Source organism: Notamacropus eugenii, chromosome 1 (assembly GCF_028372415.1).
Source record: "Notamacropus eugenii isolate mMacEug1 chromosome 1, mMacEug1.pri_v2, whole genome shotgun sequence".
Lineage (NCBI taxonomy): Eukaryota > Metazoa > Chordata > Mammalia > Diprotodontia > Macropodidae > Notamacropus > Notamacropus eugenii.
Window position 1 is genome coordinate 630600828 of NC_092872.1, and position 18964 is coordinate 630619791.

The 18964-nt window shown below is 39.9% G+C and overlaps 1 protein-coding gene across 3 annotated transcripts in view; it reads left to right on the forward strand.

Annotated features, from left to right (window-relative positions):
• Positions 1 to 18964, forward strand: part of ADD2 (adducin 2) — a 206279-nt gene that overhangs the window by 14369 nt on the left and 172946 nt on the right. The window contains exon 1 of one of the 3 annotated variants that reach the window (XM_072635253.1): positions 17417 to 17754. The exons of the other annotated variants lie outside the window; for them this stretch is intronic. The gene's annotated coding sequence lies outside the window, so the exon portion shown is untranslated. Of the gene's footprint in view, positions 1 to 17416; positions 17755 to 18964 lie in introns of those variants that run through there. 3 annotated transcript variants of the gene reach the window in all.

Consider the following 18964-nt stretch of genomic DNA (forward strand, 5'->3'; position numbering starts at 1 on the left):
ATGTCATCATCTTGATGTCATGGTCTTCTTTGAGAATAAAGGACAAACAACAACATTCGATGGAAAAGGCAGAATATAAAATGATCTTGATATGTAGAACATTTGGTTAAATCTAGTGAGATTAAATTTAGCAGATACAAATATAAAATTTTATACTTGTATTCATAAAATCAACTTCAGGAATGCAAGATGGGGGAGATATAGCTAGATAACAGGTTGTCTGAAAAAGAGCTAGAGGTTTGGGCTCAATATGTATCAATGGTGTGATTATGGCAGCCAGGAAACTAAATGTGACTTGGGGCTGCATTAATAATAATGATAATAATAACAAATATCAAGCATTTATATAGCATTTTAAAGTTTCCAAATAGTTTTACATTTTATCCTCACAACAACTCTATGAAGTACATGCTATTATTATCCCCATTTTACAGATGAGCAAACTGAGGCTTAAAGTGACTTGCCCAGGCTTACATAGCTTGTGTTCCTGGGGCAGGGTAAGAATTCAGGCCTTCCTGACTTCAAGTCCAGAATTTGATCCACTGTACTACATAGCTTCTTAGAAGTACTACTTAGGGGAGTAGTATCCAGATTGAAGAAAGTGTGATAGTCCATATGTATTCTACCCTGATCAGGCCACATGTGGAATATTATGAGGCACTTCTGGGTGCCAAATTTTAGGAAGGATGTTAATAAGTTGATGAGCATCCAAAGGAAAACAAATAGTATGGTGAAGGGGCTCAAGACCATGTCATCTCAGGAACACTTGAAGGAACTGATGACATTTAGCCTGAAAAAGCAAAGACTTGGAACAGATATGATAACTGTCTTTAGTTATTTCAGAGGCTATTATGGGGAAGAGAGATTAAACCTTTTCTGACTGACCCTGTTAAAGAATGAAATGGCAAACTACTCTAGGATCTCTGTCAAAGGAAAAAATTAACACAAATAGGGTCATGAAGAGTTGGATGTGACTGAAATGACTCAACAACTATTGACCTTGTACAGAACTGGGAGCAAAAGTCAGAATTTACTTACAGTAAGGTAGATTTGGACTTCATACAAAGAAAATGTCTTAACAGAGTCAGTGGAATCGCTGGCTTGCCTTGGAGATAGTGGGTTCCCTTTAACAAGAATTCTTCAAAGAAGCATCCAAAACATTTATTGCTATTATTGTAGAGAGAATTCTCAATCAGGCAAAGACAAGTTGAGATATCATTTGAGGTTCCTTCCATCTCTGATTTCTCTCTTTCCGTGAAGTGCTTTATGTTGTTTAGTTATTTCAGTCATGTCTGGCTCTTGGTGACCCCATTTGAGATTTTCTTGGTAAAGATACTGGAGTGTGGGCAGAGTCAAGATGGTGGAGCAGAAAAACAGACCTGCTCCAGTTCTGACTTAAAGCCCATAAAATTCCTGTAAGAAATGACTCTAAGTGGAGCCAAGATGGCGAAGTAGAAAGACACACATACACATAGCTCCGAACCCACAACCCATAGAACATCTACAAATAAGTAACTCATGGCAAATTCTGCACCCAGAGGCCACAGAAAATTGGAGCGAGGGAGATTTCTGTTCCAGAGAGACCTGCAAACCTCTTGCAAAAGGTCCTTCACGCTGCGGACTGGGCGCCGGGACTGGGAGCTGGGACTGGGAGCTGAGTACAGCCCTGCCTTGGCCGTGGCACTGAGAGGAAAAGATCCGAGTGGGCTTCAGGGACGGGATCTCCAGTGGCCACGCGGGTCCCTCCACCCACAGGTGACGGGGGTTGGTGAGAAGGTCTCTTTGGTGGGTTGAGAGGGGAGTGGGGTGCCCCCATACTCAGGCCCCCTCGGAAGGCAACAGCGGAGGCGGGAGCATACCGGGGCTCCCCAAGCAGGCAGGAGCCAGGATCCATTGTTGAAGGTCTCTGCATAAACCCCCTGAGGGAACTGAGCCCTTGAGGCGGCCCTGCCCCGACCCGGGCAGCTGAACTTAATCTCACACTCAATAGCAGCCCTGCCCCCGCCCAAAGCACTGAGGCTGGGAAGCAGCATTTAATTCCCAAGCGCGGGCTGGGAGGATCCGGAGGCAAGGTGGGTATGAGGAGAATATTCAGAGCTCAAGTCACTGGCTGGGAAAATGCCCGGAAAAGGGAAAAAAACCAAGACTATTGAGGGTTACTTTCTTGGTGAGCAGGTTTCTCCTCCCCTCCTTTCTGATGAGGAAGAGCAGTGCTCACCATCAGGGGAAGACACAGAAGTCAGTGCTTCTACATCCCAGCCCACTCAATGGGATCTGTTCTGGAAAAGGTCTTAAAGAGCCCAAACAATTTTCAAAATCAAGTTAGAGAGGTGGAGGAAAAACTGGGAAGAGCAATAAAAGACTTGCAAGCAAAGTTTGAACAACAAATCAGCACCCTGCTAAAGGAGACCCAAAAAAATGCTGAAGAAAATAACACCTTGAAAACTAGCCTAACTCAATTGGCAAAGGAGGTTCAAAAAGCCAATGAGGAGAAGAATGCTTTCAAAAGCAGAATTAGCCAAATGGAAAAGGAGGTTCAAAAGCTCACTGAAGAAAATAGTTCTTTCAAAATTAGAATGGAACAGATGGAGGCTAATGACTTTATGAGAAACCAAGAAATCACAAAACAAAACCAAAAGCATGAAAAAATGGAAGATAATGTGAAATATCTCATTGGAAAAACAACTGACCTGGAAAATAAATCCAGGAGGGACAATTTAAAAATTATGGGCCTACCTGAAAGCCATGGTCAAAAAAAGAGCCTAGACATCATCTTTCATGAAATTATCAAGGAAAACTGCCCTGAGATTCTAGAACCAGAGGGCAAAATAAGTATTCAAGGAATCCACAGATCACCACCTGAAAGAGATCCAAAAAGAGAAACTCCTAGGAACATTGTGGCCAAATTCCAGAGTTCCCAGGTCAAGGAGAAAATATTGCAAGCAGTTAGAAAGAAACAATTCAAGTATTGTGGAAATACAATCAGGATAACACAAGATCTACCAGCTTCCACATTAAGGGATCGAAGGGTGTGGAATAGGATATTCCAGAAGTCAAAGGAACTAGGACTAAAACCAAGAATTACCTACCCAGCAAAACTGAATATAATACTTCAGGGGAAAAATTGGTCTTTCAATGAAATAGAGGACTTTCAAGCATTCTTGTTGAAAAGACCAGAGCTGAAAAGAAAATTTGACTTTCAAACACAAGAATGAAGAGAAGCATGAAAAAGTAAATAGCAAAGAGAAGTCATAAGGGACTTTGCAAAAGTTGAACTGTTTACATTCCTACATGGAAAGACAATATTTGTAACTCTTGAAACTATTCAGCATCTGGGTAAAGGGTGGGATAACACACACACACATGCACATGCACACGTACACACACATAGAGACAGAGTGCACAGAGTGAACTGAAGAGGAGGGGATCATATCTTAAAAAAAAAATGAAATCAAGCAGTGAGAGAGAAATATATTGGGAGGAGAAAGGGAGAAATGGAATGGGGCAAATTATCTCTCATAAAAGAGGCAAGCAAAAGACTTATTAGTGAAGAGAAAAAGAGGGGAGGTGAGAGAAAAACATGAAGTTTACTCTCATCACATTCCACTAAAGGAAGGAATAAAATACACACTCATTTTGGTATGAAAACCTATCTTACAATACAGGAAAGTGGGGGATAAGGGGATAAGCAGGGTGGGGGGGATGATGGAAGGGAGGGCATGGGGAGGAGGGAGCAATTTGAGGTCAACACTCATGGGGAGGGACAGGATCAAAAGAGAGAACAGAAGTAATGGGGGACAGGATAGGATGGAGGGAAATATAATTAGTTTCTTACACAACACTACTATTATGGAAGTCATTTGCAAAACTACACAGATCTGGCCTATACTGAATTGCTTGCCTTTCAAAGGGAAGGGAGGGAGGGCAGATTGGCAGACAGGGGCAATTAGAACGCTTGGTGTTTTGGAGTGGGGGGAGGGGACAAAAGGGGAGAAAATGTGGAACCCAAAATTTTGTGAAAATGAATGTTAAAAATTAAATAAATTAATAAAAAAGAAAAAAAAAAGAAATGACTCTAAACAAATTCTAGAGCTGCAGAAGCCACAAAATGACAGAGTGAAAGAGATTTTCAGCCCAAGACAGCCTGGAAGGCCAACTGGAAAGGTCTATCACACTAGGCTTGGAGTAGAGTGTGGCCCAACCCAGCCTTGGCTGTGCTGCATGGCACAGACGGGACCAGAGCAGACTTCAGAACATGGAATCATGGGTAGCAGCTGCAGTTCCCAGATTTCTCAGCCCACAAATGCCAAAGACAGCTTAAAAGGTCAATGAGAAAGCTCTTTCACCTGGGTGAGAGGGGAGTGAGGTCTGGGCAGTGGCAGTCAATGCAACAGCGTCTGCTTATGGAGCCCTCAACCTATAAACCCTGGGGAAATTGAGCTGCTGTTCTGGGTCTCAATTCTGAGTGACAGTCCTGGGGTGAGGAGGAGTGCTGACATGGTGGAGCTGGTGGTGACTGTGGAGAGGGAATCCTACTCGCAGATCCTGGGTAGAAGAGTGCTTGGGGTTGCTCCCAGACAAGAGCACAGGCCAGGAGAGGAGTAAATTCCTCTCCCTTGATTGTGCCACCTTGGAGGAACTGAGAACTTACAGGTTCCTAGAGTATACCCTGCACTTGACAAAAGACTCAAAAGGCAAGTTAACTGACTGGGAAAATGCCCAAAAAAGGGGAAAAAATAAGACTATAGGTTACTTTCTTGATGAAAAGGAGTTTTCCTCCATCCTTTTGGAGGAGGAAGAACAAAGCATACCATTAGAAGAAAACATCAAAGTCAAGGATTCTACATCCAAAAGCTCCAAAAAAAAATATGTAATGGTCTCAAAGGGATTTTGAAAATCAAGAGAGGTGGAGGAAAAATTGGGAAGAGAAATGAGAAAGATGCAAGAAAATCATGAAAAATGACTCAGCAGCTTGCTAAAGGAGACCCAAAAAAATGCTGAAGAAAATAACACCTTTAAAAATAGACTAACCCAAATGGCAAAAGAGGTCCAAAAAGCCAATAAGGAGAAGAATGCTTTAAAATGCAGAATTAGCAAATGGAAAAGGAGGTTCAAAAGCTCACTGAATAGAAGAGTTCTTTAAAAATTAGAATGGAGCAGATGGAAGCTAACGACATTATGAGAAACCAAGAAATTACAAAACGAAAACAAAAGAATGAAAAAATGGAAGACAATGTGAAATATGTCATTGGAAAAACAACTGAATTGGAAAATAGATCCAGGAGAGACAATTTAAAAATTATGGAACTACCTGAAAGCCATAATCAAAAAAAGAGCCCAAATATCGTCTTCCAAGGAATTATCAAGGAAAACTGCCCTGATATTCCAGAACCAGAGGGTAAAATAGAAATGGAAAGAATTCACCAATCACCTCCTGAAAGAGATTCCCAAAAGGAAAACTCCTAGGAATATTGTAGCCAAATTCCAGAGTTCCCAGGTCAAGGAGAAAATATTGCAAGCAGCCAGAAAGAAGCAATTCAAGTATTGTGGAAATAAAATTAGGATAACACAGAATTTAGCAGCTTCTACACTAAGGGATTGAAGGACTTGGAATATGATATTCCAGAGGTCAAAGGAACTAAAATTAAAACCAAGAATCACCTACCCAGCAAAACTGAATATAATACTTCAGGGGAAAATGGAATGTCAATGAAATAAAGCATTCTATTCAACAGAGTTGAATAGATAATTTGACTTTCAAATACAAGAAGCAAGAGAAACATGAAAAGGTAAACAGGAAAGAGAAGCCTTAAGGAACTCATTAAAGTTGAACTGTTTCCATTCCTGCATGGAAAGATGTTATTTGTAACTTATGAGACCTTTTTCAGTATTAGGGTAGTCAGAGGGAATATATGTGTGTGTGTGTGTGTGTGTGTGTGTGTGTGTGTGTGTGTGTGTGTGTATATACATATATATATATATGTGTGTGTGTATATATATATGTGTGTATATATATATATGTAGGTTTGTATCAGTGTGTATGTATGTGTATATTATATATGTGTAGGTATGTATATGTGTATATGTGTGTGTGTTTATATAGATATGTATGTATGTGTGTGTGTGTGTGTGTATGTATACACACACAGAGACAGAAAACACAGGGTGAGCTGAATATGAAAGGAGAATACTTAAAAAAATAAAATTTACTATTGAATGGAATGTACTAGGAGTAAGAGAAAGGGAGAGGTAGAATGTAGCAAATCATCTCACATACAAGAGGGAAGAAAGGGCTGCTACAATGGAGGGGGGAAGAGGAGGGAGATGAAAGGAAATTGAGCCTTACTCTCATGTTATTTGGTTTAAGGAGGGGAATAGCACACTCTTAATTGGATATGAAAATCTATTTTATCCTGCAAGAAGGCAAAGAGGAAGGGGATAGGAGAGGGAAGATAATAGAAGAGACAGCAAATTGGGGAAAGGAATAATCAGATGCAAACACTATTGTGGGAGGACAGGTCAAGGGAGAGAATGGAATAAATGAAGGGCAGGATAGGATAGAGGGAAATGTGGTTAGTCTTTTACAACATAAATATTATGGAAGCACTTTACATTGTTACACATATATGTTTTCTCAATGAGGGTGGATAGGGAGGGAGGGAAAGAATGTGGAACTCAAAGCTATAAGAATGAATGTTAAAATTGTTTTAGCCTGCAACTGGAAATTAAGCCATGCAGGCAGTGGAGTGTAGAAATCTAATTTGCCCTACAGGAAAATATATGGGAAGGGGAATAGAACAAGGGCAGGTAATAGAAGGGAGGACAGACTGGAGGAAGGAGTGGATGGAGTACATGCTGTCCTTGGATGGGGGGTGAGGAGAGATGGGGAGAAAATTTTGAATTCAAATTCTTGTGGAAGTGAATGTTAAGAACTGAAAAATAAATTATATATATTAAAAAAAAAGATATTGGAGTGGTTTGCCATTTCCTTCTCTAGCTCATTTGACAGATGAGGAAACTGAGGCAAACTGGGTTAAGTGACTTGCCCAGAATCACACAGCTAAGAAGTATCTGAAGTTGGATTTGAACTCAGGAAGATGAGTCTTCTTGACTTCAGGCCTGGTACTCTATCCACTGTGCCACCCAGCTGCCCTGAAGTACTCTATAAATGTAATCTGTTACCAGGGACTTATCATTTCCTGTTTTGTTTTGCTTTGCCCTCCCCCCAACATTTTCCTTACTCGTTGTTTGGATGCCAAAGGAATGTATGCTAAATGGTATGGATGTTAGTGATTTTATTATGGAGACAAATCAAAAAGTGATGCATTTTCATCTTTGTCAGACTTGGTCGGTAATTGTCACTGATATTCTTGAGTCTGGGGTGGGGGCAGTGATCAATAACTTCTTTTATGGCACTTTTCATGTGGTTCACCAGAAGCTTCATTCACCTCTGGAAAAACGTAATCATTACTAAATGATATTTTAATCCATATTTTATGAAAGACATTGACAAAGTGAATTGTGACCAGAAATTGTGATGAGACAATGAAATTGGAAATCAGATCATATGTGTGGATCAATGGAAGGAATTCAGAATTTTTTAACCAGAAAAAGAGGAAACTTTGTGAAGCTATGATAACTGTCTTCAAAAGCTAAAGGGCTTTCTGCTTAAAGGCGGAGCATATTTATTTTGTTTTGCCTGAAGGGAGTAATTGGAAGCAGTGATTGTCAGGTTTTACAGATGGGGAAGGGGAAGAGAATAAGCATTTATTAATCATCTGTTATGTGATGGGCACTGTGCTAATAGATTGGAAGCTTAGGTTTGATATACAGAAAAAGAAAATCATTTGGCAAACCTGAAAGCATTCCATAAATATGAACTGCTATTATTGTAATGTGACCCTGCTTTTGTCTTAGAATTCACCAAACTCCATTACAGTATTAAATGGTAGTGACTTCTCCATCACTGTAAGTCTTTCACTTAAGTCTCTTCCAACTTTGAAATTCCATGACTTGAACAATGAAATCACTCTGTGCTTTCCTGGTCATTTTCAGTTTTGGGGGGTAAATTTTTTTTTAACTTTCAACTTAAGTACAAAATGAGAAAAGGAAAAAAAAAACATTTCCATGTACACAGCTAACCATAAGAGAGGATTCAATATAGAACAATAAATTCCATTTCAAGAAGACCTATACAATAATATTATACATTGTTTTCAAAGCTGCCTGTCTTTTCTTCCTTATTGGTTTTCTTTGTTCTCTGCTACACACTTTTTTTACTTTATTTTTTCCTCTCTCTTCCTCTACTCCAAAGGCTACAATTAAGCATGAATATATATATATACATATATATATGTGTGTGTATGTATATATATGTGTACACACATACATAGATATCTATAGACATACGTATATATTCATACACATATATGTAAAACCATTGTATGCTTATTGCCTCCCATCATCTGTGTCTCTAATGGTGGATAGCATCTTCCTTCAAAGGTCCAAGTCTTTCCATGTTTTTCTAAATCAACTAGCTCATCATTTCCTACACCACAGCTATATTCCAATTCATTCACATCCTATCTGAGAGATTGTTTGTGAAAATTTTTTCCCCCCAGTTTTCTGTGTTCCTTCTGTTTTTGGCTACATAAGTTTTATTTATATAAGATTTTAATTTAAAATGATCATAATTATCCTTTTTATACTTCAACAATGCTTTCACCTTTTATTATAGTCCAAGGTCCGATACTACTGAGTCTGCTGCCTTTGCATCTTTTTTTCCTGGTTTCTCTAAAGTTCCTGACCTTTTGTTCTTCTGAATGAATTTTGTTATTATGGTTTTTTTTTCCAATTCAGTAAAATAATTTTTTAGTCATTGAATTGGGATGAGATTGAAAACAGATTACTTAGGTAATGATGACTTGGAAATTTTTAAAAATAATAAAACAGAGAATCAACCTGTAACATGGATGGCAGTGTAACATACTGGAACAATGAATTTGGAGAAGATTGGGCTTAGAATTCTGGCTCTGTCATTTGTTACCTGTGTGATCTTTGAGCACCAGTTATCCTTATCTCTAAAATGATAGGAGTATGATGCTGAGTGAAAGGAGCAGAACCAGGAGAACTTTGTGCACAGCAACGACCACAGTGTGTGAGAATTTTTTCTGGTAGACTTGGAATTTCGTTAATAACGCAAGAACTTTTTTTTAAAAAAAATCCCAACGGCGGTTTTCTAAGGCCTTCCACACTAAGAGAAAGAAATATGGAAGTCATTCGCAGAATGTAGCAGATCATGTTTGTGTGTGTGTGTGTGTGTGTGTGTGTGTGTTTGTGTATCATGTTTTGATTTGTTATATGATTTCTTCCATTTATTTTAGTTCAACTACATAACATGACTATAGTGAAAATGTACTCAATAGGAAAGTATATGTAGAATCTATATAGAATTGTATGCGGTCATGGGGAGGGAGGGGGGTAGTAGGGGGTGGGTGTGGGGGGGATAAAATCTTAATTTTATGGCAGTGATTGTAAAACATTAAAAAATAATAATAAAATTAAATAAAAAAATAAAATAAAATGATAGGAGTAGAATAGATGATCTCCAAGGTTAAATCCAACTCTAAATCTATTGAGCAGTGAAGGCTGTCCCCCACATGTACCATAGGAGTGTCACTGTGTGGTTCAAATGGAGGCAGAATAGACCTCTCTAGCCTCTTCTCCAAGGGATACTTTAATTCCTACCAGGTGGAGTTATTGTGTTTGTCCTTCGTTCTTGAAGAGGACCATAACATCGAGATGCTGACATGACCGGCAGTTGACTTTGATTTGAGTAAGGGAGGGCTGTGCAACGTCACCAACCTCCTGAGTCATCTGGGTCCAGTGGCCTGGTATTCATCAGAACCACCGGAGACTGCTCAGGATTCACTGTGAGACCCTGGCCCTTTCAGGCTAAGGTCTTACCACATTCTCACTCTGAGTGAGATACACCCATTCAATGAATAGGCTTCTTTAAGTAGTTACTCAAGGGATGACCCCTTTAATAAAAAAAAAAAAATTAAACTGGGAGGGGAAGACCCTCATGGTTCCTGGGTAAAAGAGAAACAATTACTATTTAGTAGTTACATTCGCTCTGTGCTAGGTGGGTGGGGCCTTATTGTCCAGTCTATGAGCTCCAGAGTGAAATTGAGTTTAAGGCTTGATCTTTTGAGCAAGAAATTTAGCTGTTAAACCCAAAGGAAAAGAAGTCAGCTTTTGGTCATGGAGTGAGTGTACCTTCCCCTGGGTAGAACAGGAGGGGAAGGATGGGGAAAGAAGGGGAGAAGGGGGAGAGGAGGAGGAGGGAAGGGAGGAGAGGTAGTAAAGTTAAACTGAAGACGGGTCTAGGTTCTAGTCCCAGCCACTGAACTAGCTATGTGACTCTGGGAAAACTACTTTTCTCTTTGTCACAGTTTTGTCATCTATAAAAGGAGGGAGTTGACATGCATCATTTTTACGGTACCAGTTTTGACAGTTTATAATTACAATGTAAGGCTCATTATTATATAGATAGATTATAGGTCAGGTCTTTTTTCCTCAAACATAATTCAACTCAACAAATGGTTAGCCAGGGCTTACTATGTAGCTAATCCTCAGCCAGGTGTTGTGTAGACATTATAAAAGAAATGTAGTTCCTGACTTGTAATCATCTCTACAAGTTAAGCAGAAATCACAGGTTTTGTTTCCTCAAATATATTATAAATGCATTTCTACTTTATTTGGCTTCTAAGAGTTTTCATTCTGTTATTTTTGTTTTTAGATGTCAGGATCCTTAATTTTCTTGTTTAGTCGTTTTTGTTTTTGTTTTTTTTAATTTATTTAACTTTTAACATTCATTTTCACAAAATTTTGGGTTCCAAATTTTCTCCCCTTTTGTCCCCTCCCCCCACCCCAAAACACCAAGAGCGTTCTAATTGCCCCTGTCTGCCAATCTGCCCTCCCTCCCTCCCCACCCCTTCCCTTTGAAAGGCAAGCAATTCAATATAGGCCAAATCTGTGTAGTTTTGCAAATAACTTCCATAATAGTAGTGTTGTGTAAGAAACTAATTATATTTCCCTCCACCCTATCCTGTCCCCCATTACTTCTGTTCTCTCTTTTGATCCTGTCCCTCCCCATGAGTGTTGACCTCAGATTGCTCCCTCCTCCCCATGCCCTCCCTTCCATCATCCCCCCCACTCTGCTTATCCCCTTATCCCCCACTTTCCTGTATAGTAAGATAGGTTTTCATACCAAAATGAGTGTGTATTTTATTCCTTCCTTTAGTGGAATGTGATGAGAGTAAACTTCATGTTTTTCTCTCACCTCCCCTCTTTATCCCTCCACTAATAAGTCTTTTGCTTGCCTCTTTTATGAGAGATAATTTGCCACATTCCATTTCTCCCTTTCTCCTCCCAATATATTTCTCTCTCACTGCTTGATTTCATTTTTTTAAGACATGATCTCATCCTCTTCAATTCACTCTGTGCACTCTGTCTCTATGTGTGTGTGTGTGTGTGTGTGTGTGCGTGTGCATGCATGTGTGCGTGTGTAATCCCACCCAGTACCCAGATACTGAAAAGTTTCAAGAGTTACAAATATTGTCTTTCCATGTAGGAATGTAAACAGTTCAACTTTAGTAAAGTCCCTTATGACTTCTCTTTGCTATTTACTTTTTCATGCTTCTCTTCATTCTTGTGTTTGAAAGTCAAATTTTCTTTTCAGCTCTGGTCTTTTCATCAAGAATGCTTGAAAGTCCTCGATTTCGTTGAAAGACCAATTTTTCTCCTGAAGTATCATACTCAGTTTTGCTGGGTAGGTGATTCTTGGTTTTAGTCCTAGTTCCTTTGACTTCTGGAACTATTCCACACCCTTCGATCCCTTAATGTGGAAGCTGGTAGATCTTGTGTTATCCTGATTGTATTTCCACAATACTTGAATTGTTTCTTTCTAGTTGCTTGCAATATTTTCTCCTTGACCAGGGAGCTCTGAAATTTGGCCACAATGTTCCTAGGAGTTTCTCTTTTTGCATCTCTTTCAGGTGGTGATCAGTGGATTCTTTCAATATTGATTTTGCCCTCTGGTTCTAGAATATCAGGACAGTTTTCCTTGATAATTTCATGAAAGATGATGTCTAGGCTCTTTTTTTGATCATGGCTTTCAGGTAGTCCCATAATTTTTAAATTGTCTCTCCTGGATCTATTTTCCAGGTCAGTTGTTTTTCCAATGAGATATTTCACATTATCTTCCATTTTTTCATTCTTTTGGTTTTGTTTTGTGATTTCTTGTTTTCTCATAAAGTCATTAGCCTCCATCTGTTCCATTCTAATTTTGAAAGAACTATTTTCTTCAGTGAGCTTTTGAACCTCCTTTTCCATTTGGCTAATTCTGCTTTTGAAAGCATTCTTCTCCTCACTGGCTTTTTGAACCTCTTTTGCCAATTGAGTTAGCCTATTTTTCCAGGTGTTATTTTCTTCAGCATTTTTTTGGGTCTCCTTTAGCAAGGTGTTTACTTGTTTTTCATGCTTTGCTTGCATGTCACTCAATTCTCTTCCCAGTTTTTCCTTCACCTCTCTAACTTGATTTTCAAAATCCTTTTTGAGCTCTTCCATGGCCTGAGCCCATTAGGTGGGCTGGGATACAGAAGCCTTGACTTCTGTGTTATTCCCTGATGGTAAGCATTGTTCTTCCTCATCAGAAAGGAAGGGAGGAAATGCCTGTTCACCAAGAAAGTAACCTTCTATAGTCTTATTTTTTTTCCCTTTTCTGAGCATTTTCCCAGCCAGTGACTTGACTTCTGAGTGTCCTCTCCACCCCCACCTCGCCTCCAGATCCTCCCAGCCAGCACTTGGGGTCTGAGATTCAAATGCTGCTTCCCAGCTTCAGGGCTTTGGGTGGGGGCAGGGCTGCTGTTCAGTATGAGATTAAGTTGAGGTGCTCAGGTCAGGGCAGGGCTGCCTCAAGGGGCTCAGTGTCCCTCAGGGGGTTTATGCAGAGACCTTCAACAATGGATCCGGGGTCCTGCCTGCTTGGGGAGCCCTGGTCTGCTCCCACTTCCACTGCTGCCTCCCAAGGGGGCCTGAGTTATGGGGGCACCCCACACCCTTCTTGACCCACTGAAGAGACCCTCTCACCGCCCCTTGTCACCTGTGGGTGGAGGGACCTGCCTGGCTGCTGGAGATTCCGTCCCTGAAGCCTGCTCGGATCTGCTCCTTTCAGCGCTGCACCGCTGAGACAGGGTTGGGCTCTGCTCCGTGTCCAGGGCATGAGGGACCTTTTGCAAGAGGTTTTCAGGCTCTCTGGAGCAGAAATCTCGTCCGCTCCATTCTGTGGCTTTTGCTGCTCCAGAATTCACAGGTGGTTCTTGTTTTTACAGGTATTTTATGGGCAGTGGGTTTGGAGGTAGCGTATGTGCGTCTTTGTACTCCGCCATCTTGGCTCCGCCCCTCCGTTTAGTTGTTTCGGTTGTATTCGACTCTTCGTGACCCTATTTGGGGTTTACTTGGCAAAGATACTAGTGGTTTGCCCTTTCTTCCTCCAGTTTATTTTATGGATGAGGAACTGAGGCAAATAGGGTTAAGCAACATGCCGAGGATCACATAGCTAATAAGTGTCTGAGGTTGGATTTGAACTCATGAAGATTAGTCTTTCTAATTCCAAGCCCATTCTCTATACACTGTGCCATCTACCTGCCCCAGACTGAGGTCCTTAAGCAGTTTAATTAAAAGGAGTAGAGGTGGGATTAGGGTAAAGATTTTTTTTTAAACTTAACATTGTGGAACTGTATTGCAGTTGGGAAAAAAAAATAGTGGTTCAGTGGAAAGAATGTTGGATTTAGAGTTCAAGGACCTACATTTGCCACTTACCATCTATGTAACATTAAGGGAATAACCTCTTGGGACTTGTTTCTTCATCCATAACATGGGATTGAACTAGATGGCCTTTAATATGCTCCATTCCAATTCTATATCTTTGATCCTATGATCTTTTTGGAGGACAAGGTAAACTCTTCAAGCCTTAATGTTCTCATTCCAAGAAGCATGTTCTAAATAATTTTACTGAAGGGTGTGTCAGATATGGTCAAGGATATAGTGATGCCTGACCTTGTGTCATTAGCTTCCCTTTGGCATTTTCTGTACCTATTGCTTTGGGCAGCTCATAACTCTGTTCAATGCTTAGGCCTTCCCATCAGACCTAGGAAAAACCATTCCGGAAACACAAGACCCCTGATCCCCAGCTGCACTGCTCTTCCACAAAGAGGTCTCTACTGTTTCTCATATCTTCTTCTGCCAACATCTCATCTCTGCAGCCACAGTCTAAGGCCAATTTACAGGCATCCACCTACAGATTCTGGGCCTCCCAGCTTTTATCTCTTGCCAGCAGGCATTCTTAAAGTGGGAGAGTTGATTGGCAGCAGTTGCCTTCCTGTTCCCACAGCTCCACGGAGTATCCTTCCCACCTCCACCTCCACTCCTCTACTGGGGTAGCAATGGGAACAATCATGTGCTGAACGTGGAGTAGAAAGATTTGAGTTTGAATAAAGCCTCAGACATTTAGTAGCAATGTCATCCTGGACAAGGCACTTAACCACTCTCATCTTCAGTTTCTTCATCTTTCAAATGATCATAAAATAATAGCACTTACCTCATAGTGCTGTTATGAGGCTCAAATAAAAATATATGTGCATGTATATATGCATAAACATATATGTACATATACATCTTTGCCAACCTTAGAAAAGTATATAAATGTTCATTATTGTTATGATTTTTAAGGTACTCAAATGGGTGTTGAAAACACAAAGGCAAAAATGAGGTGACAGATGAACTAAACCTCAAAAAAAGAGGAAGATTATGATAGGCTGAGATATTGAAGTAATAAGTTCCAGGCAAAGGAGATATGTTGATAGCCTGTGCAAATGAATCATCTCTGGTGGAATGTCAACTTAGAGAAATAGCTAATGGTCCATTTGGTTATATGATACAATCTATAAAGGAAACTAATGTGAATAGAATGTTGCTCAAGGCTTAAAATGTTAGGCTGATGAATATATATTTTATTCCAGAGGCAACTGGGAATCAGTCAGGGTTTTTGGCAGGGGTGTGAGAAGACCGACCTTGAGATTTAGGAATATTACTTTATCAGCTGTTTGGGGGAGGATTGGGGAGAGCACAAGATGGAAACTAGGTCAACTATTCTGATAATCTTGGTGAGTGGTATTGAGCCTATGAACTAGGGTAGCTCCCAGTAGAGAGAAAGGGAAGGATACAAGAGATGTTGTGGAAGTAGAGAAGACAGGACTTAGCAACTGAGTAGATATAGGTTGTAGGACAAAAAAGGAAAAACCTAAGATGGCTGACCTTTTGGGTCCAGATTACCGGAGGACTGTGGTAACTGAAACAGAAATTGGGAAGTTTAGAGGTAAAATAGGTTTAGGGTAGATATAGGGGAGAGGATAAAGAGTTCTGCTTGGAAAATGTTGAGTTTGAAGCGCTAGTGGAAATATCTGTCAGTGAATTGGAAATCAAGAGAGAGGTTGGAGTTAGAGATATAGATTTGATCATCATTTTGACAGAAGTGATAATTAATTGAACTCATAGGATCTAATGAAATAATTGATGGAGAGAGTACAAAAAGAAAAGAGAGGGATTATGTTTCAGAGGCAGGTGATAGATATGGAGGCAGGAAAGGAGAATGAGAAAAGTTCGTTTAGGTAAGAGCACTAGGAGAATAATGTCATGGAAGCCAAGTAAGAAGAGGGGTAAAATGGGCAATTGTATCAAAAACTGCAAAAAAAAAGTTAAAGAGGGTTTAAACTTTCTTTGTACGTGTGTGGGGAGGGAGGGTTTGAAGGGTATGTGTGTGTATATATTATATATATATGTATATATATACATATATACATGACTATATAGAATAAAGAATCTTACAGAAGTAAGAATTCTTATTAGAATTCTATAATTATTAGAATAATTAATTAGAATTAATTAAATTCTTTTAGAAACAAGAATAAAGGAAGAACCAGTAGTAATCACTGGAAACTGAAGAGACAAATTTAGGTTTGATATCAGGAAAACTCTAAACAATCAGTACTATCCAAAAGTATCATGGCTGCCTTAGGGGGATTAGTGGATTTTCCCTTCAGTGAAGATCTTCAAGGAAAGTTTTGATAACCACTTCTGAGGTTCAGTGCAAGGGCTCCTTTTCCAATGTAGGTTAAACTAGATGGCTTTTGTGGTCCCTTTCAATTCTAAACTTTTGTGATTCTATGAAAATAAGGACTGATAAGAATTCATTAGATTCATCGATTAAAAGATAATTGTCAACCTTGGAGAGAACTGTTTCAGATGATTGGTGTCAAAAAATCCCATTCTAAGGAGATGGTGGGTGAGCAGTTAGGAAAGAGAAACTACATAGACAACTTTCTAATAAAAAATATGGCAAATGCAAGTTGCTGGGATGGTGAGGTATAGTATGATAGACTAAGGGGATGCCAAGATTAAAGGATGCAGTGAAGCTTTTCATAAGGATGTAGTGGAACATATTTTCATACAAAAAATATAGGAGAGAGAGAAAGGAAGAGAAGGTACGATAAAGGAAAAATGAGAATAATTATTTTTTTGCCTTTTTAATTAATTAATTTGTTTGCAACAATCATTTCCATATATTTTAAATTTTCTCCCCCTCCCTCCCCAAGACAGCATGCAATCTTATATGAGTTCTACACATACAGAGAATAATTAATTCTTAAGGAGCATAGTCCCTATGGAGATGGAAGGAGAGGGGATCAAATACATAAGATGAAGCTTTTGTATAGTACATTAAGATTTACAAAGTAATTTTCTCATATCAGTTTCTTTTGTGGATGAGAAAATTGAGGCTCAGGGAGGAAAGTGACTTGCTTAATATAACAGCTCATAAGTAGAATTCCCTTACATCTCACCATATCACATTGCTTCTGCTAACAAAGCTCAAATTTAAGATTCTTATCCCAACCCCTCCCAGGATAAAACGACAGTATTGGTTGCTGGTTGCAATTTTTAGTTATAAAAAAACAAAACAAAACAAAAAACGGTGACACCTGAATTTGCATGAAGATTGAGAAGTTCTTAAATATTGTTTTGCCCCTAACTTGTTTCAAGACTTCAAATAGCTTCCCTTGGGCTTCAATTTCTTGTCTTGTAAAAGGAGGGGCTTCTATTAGAGCATCTCTCTCAGGCCTCTTCCAGCTCTAACCGTCTAGATGACATCAAATCTGGTCTGTTGCATCATCTTCCAGACTGCAGCAGCAGAGAGTAGGTGGGGATTGCAGCAAGGTCTCTTTGGAAGCTGCATTGGGGCCAATAACCCACTAGAGGGGGCTCTGTGTGCACCCGGGGTCCTTCCCTTTGTCAGTATAGGCACCAGTGAAGCAGCCCTCTCATTCCTCTGAAGCCTCATGCGGGAGATGGATTTAATTTTGAGCGCAGGGCTATAAGGGAGGGGACTGGAAAGAAAACCTTTGTCATCCAGCAGCAGCCTCTGCTGTCTTTAATTATCATTAAAGTGAAAGAGCTGTGGTCTGGAGAGGGCAGTGCCAGCCAGGTGTGGGCAGAGAAAGGCATCCTCTCAGTGCTCTGACAAGTGTGGGGCTGAGGATGGATGGAAGAGGACCCTCTGCAGATTAACTGGGTGGACTTCAGAGCGACAGATTGGCCACAGCGGAAGATCAGTTATGGTTAAGATGCTTTAAGGAGGTAAGGCAGTCCTGGGCGTGGAAATGGCCAGTCTACGTATTTATCTATTTGAATGTTATTTTAAAAATCTGTCGTATGTTAGGTAGATGATAAGCTTCCATAGGTGGACATCTGACATTTTAAAATATTCATTTGTGATGTATTTCCTGACCGTCATGGTGTTTTGTGCCTGTTCACAGAAATGCCAAAAGATTGATGATACTCTAATTCCATGGCCCTATGAAATTAACATCTCTAGAGTGTAATCCCCTAGACTAGTCTGCATGAAGCAGTAATAAATAATTTTACTATTATAGAAGGTCTGATGAATGTTCATTGTCATCTAGGTTTATGTCAATTACAGGTGAGTTTTTTTTAAGAATGTGTTTTCTTTTTCCCCTTCTGCCCTCCCCCACCTTTTAGAGGGAAAAAATTTGTGTTCCCAGTCTGGCTTGTGGCTTCTTGGTTTCTGCATAATTTACTCTTGGGGGATTCCTCTTGTGCGCTTGGTAGCAACATACACAGAAACACACTTTGCAGCTATTTCACAGACTAAGGGCCAGAGTAAGGAGGTGGCTGATCTAAAACCTGGAAATGTTTTGCTAAGAGAGACTGGCATATCATTGTGTTCTAAGTAATGTATTCATTTTTCAGGACTCTCCATCACTCCTGCTAGTGTCCATGAAAGTCATGAAATTTTTGTTTATTCTTGAGAGCTTACTCCTTCTTCTCCCCCTTTTGTTCCTCCTTCCTCCCCCCCCCCATTTGCTCCCTCCGTGCATCTGTGAGGCAAGGACAAGTGTAGGCTTGTTTTGAAGGCAATGAGCGATGTACCTGGTATCGGCCTTCTTTAGAATGCTTGCCATGTAGTCTTCAGTCTATCCTATTGTCTTGTTTTCTTTCTTCCTCCCTTGTCCAAGTCCCTACCCGCCCAGCCAGCACCCCGCCCCTCCAAGGAGAAAGAAAAAAAACCATCCTACAAAATAAAAAAGAAACTATCCTTCATTTTTGACACATGACCAGTAGCTATCTGTTTCATCTCTTTTCTCTGACTCCACTTGTGGTCTGCATTGTAAAGGTTTCACTGTCTCAAAATTACTTTGTAGATAATATAAATTGAATTTCAATGCAATAAATTGGCATTTGACGTTTTCTGAGTAACCCCAACGGAGGGACCTTGATACTACTTGTACAAGAGGCTTTTGCATAAAGACTTGAGAGATGTCAAGTT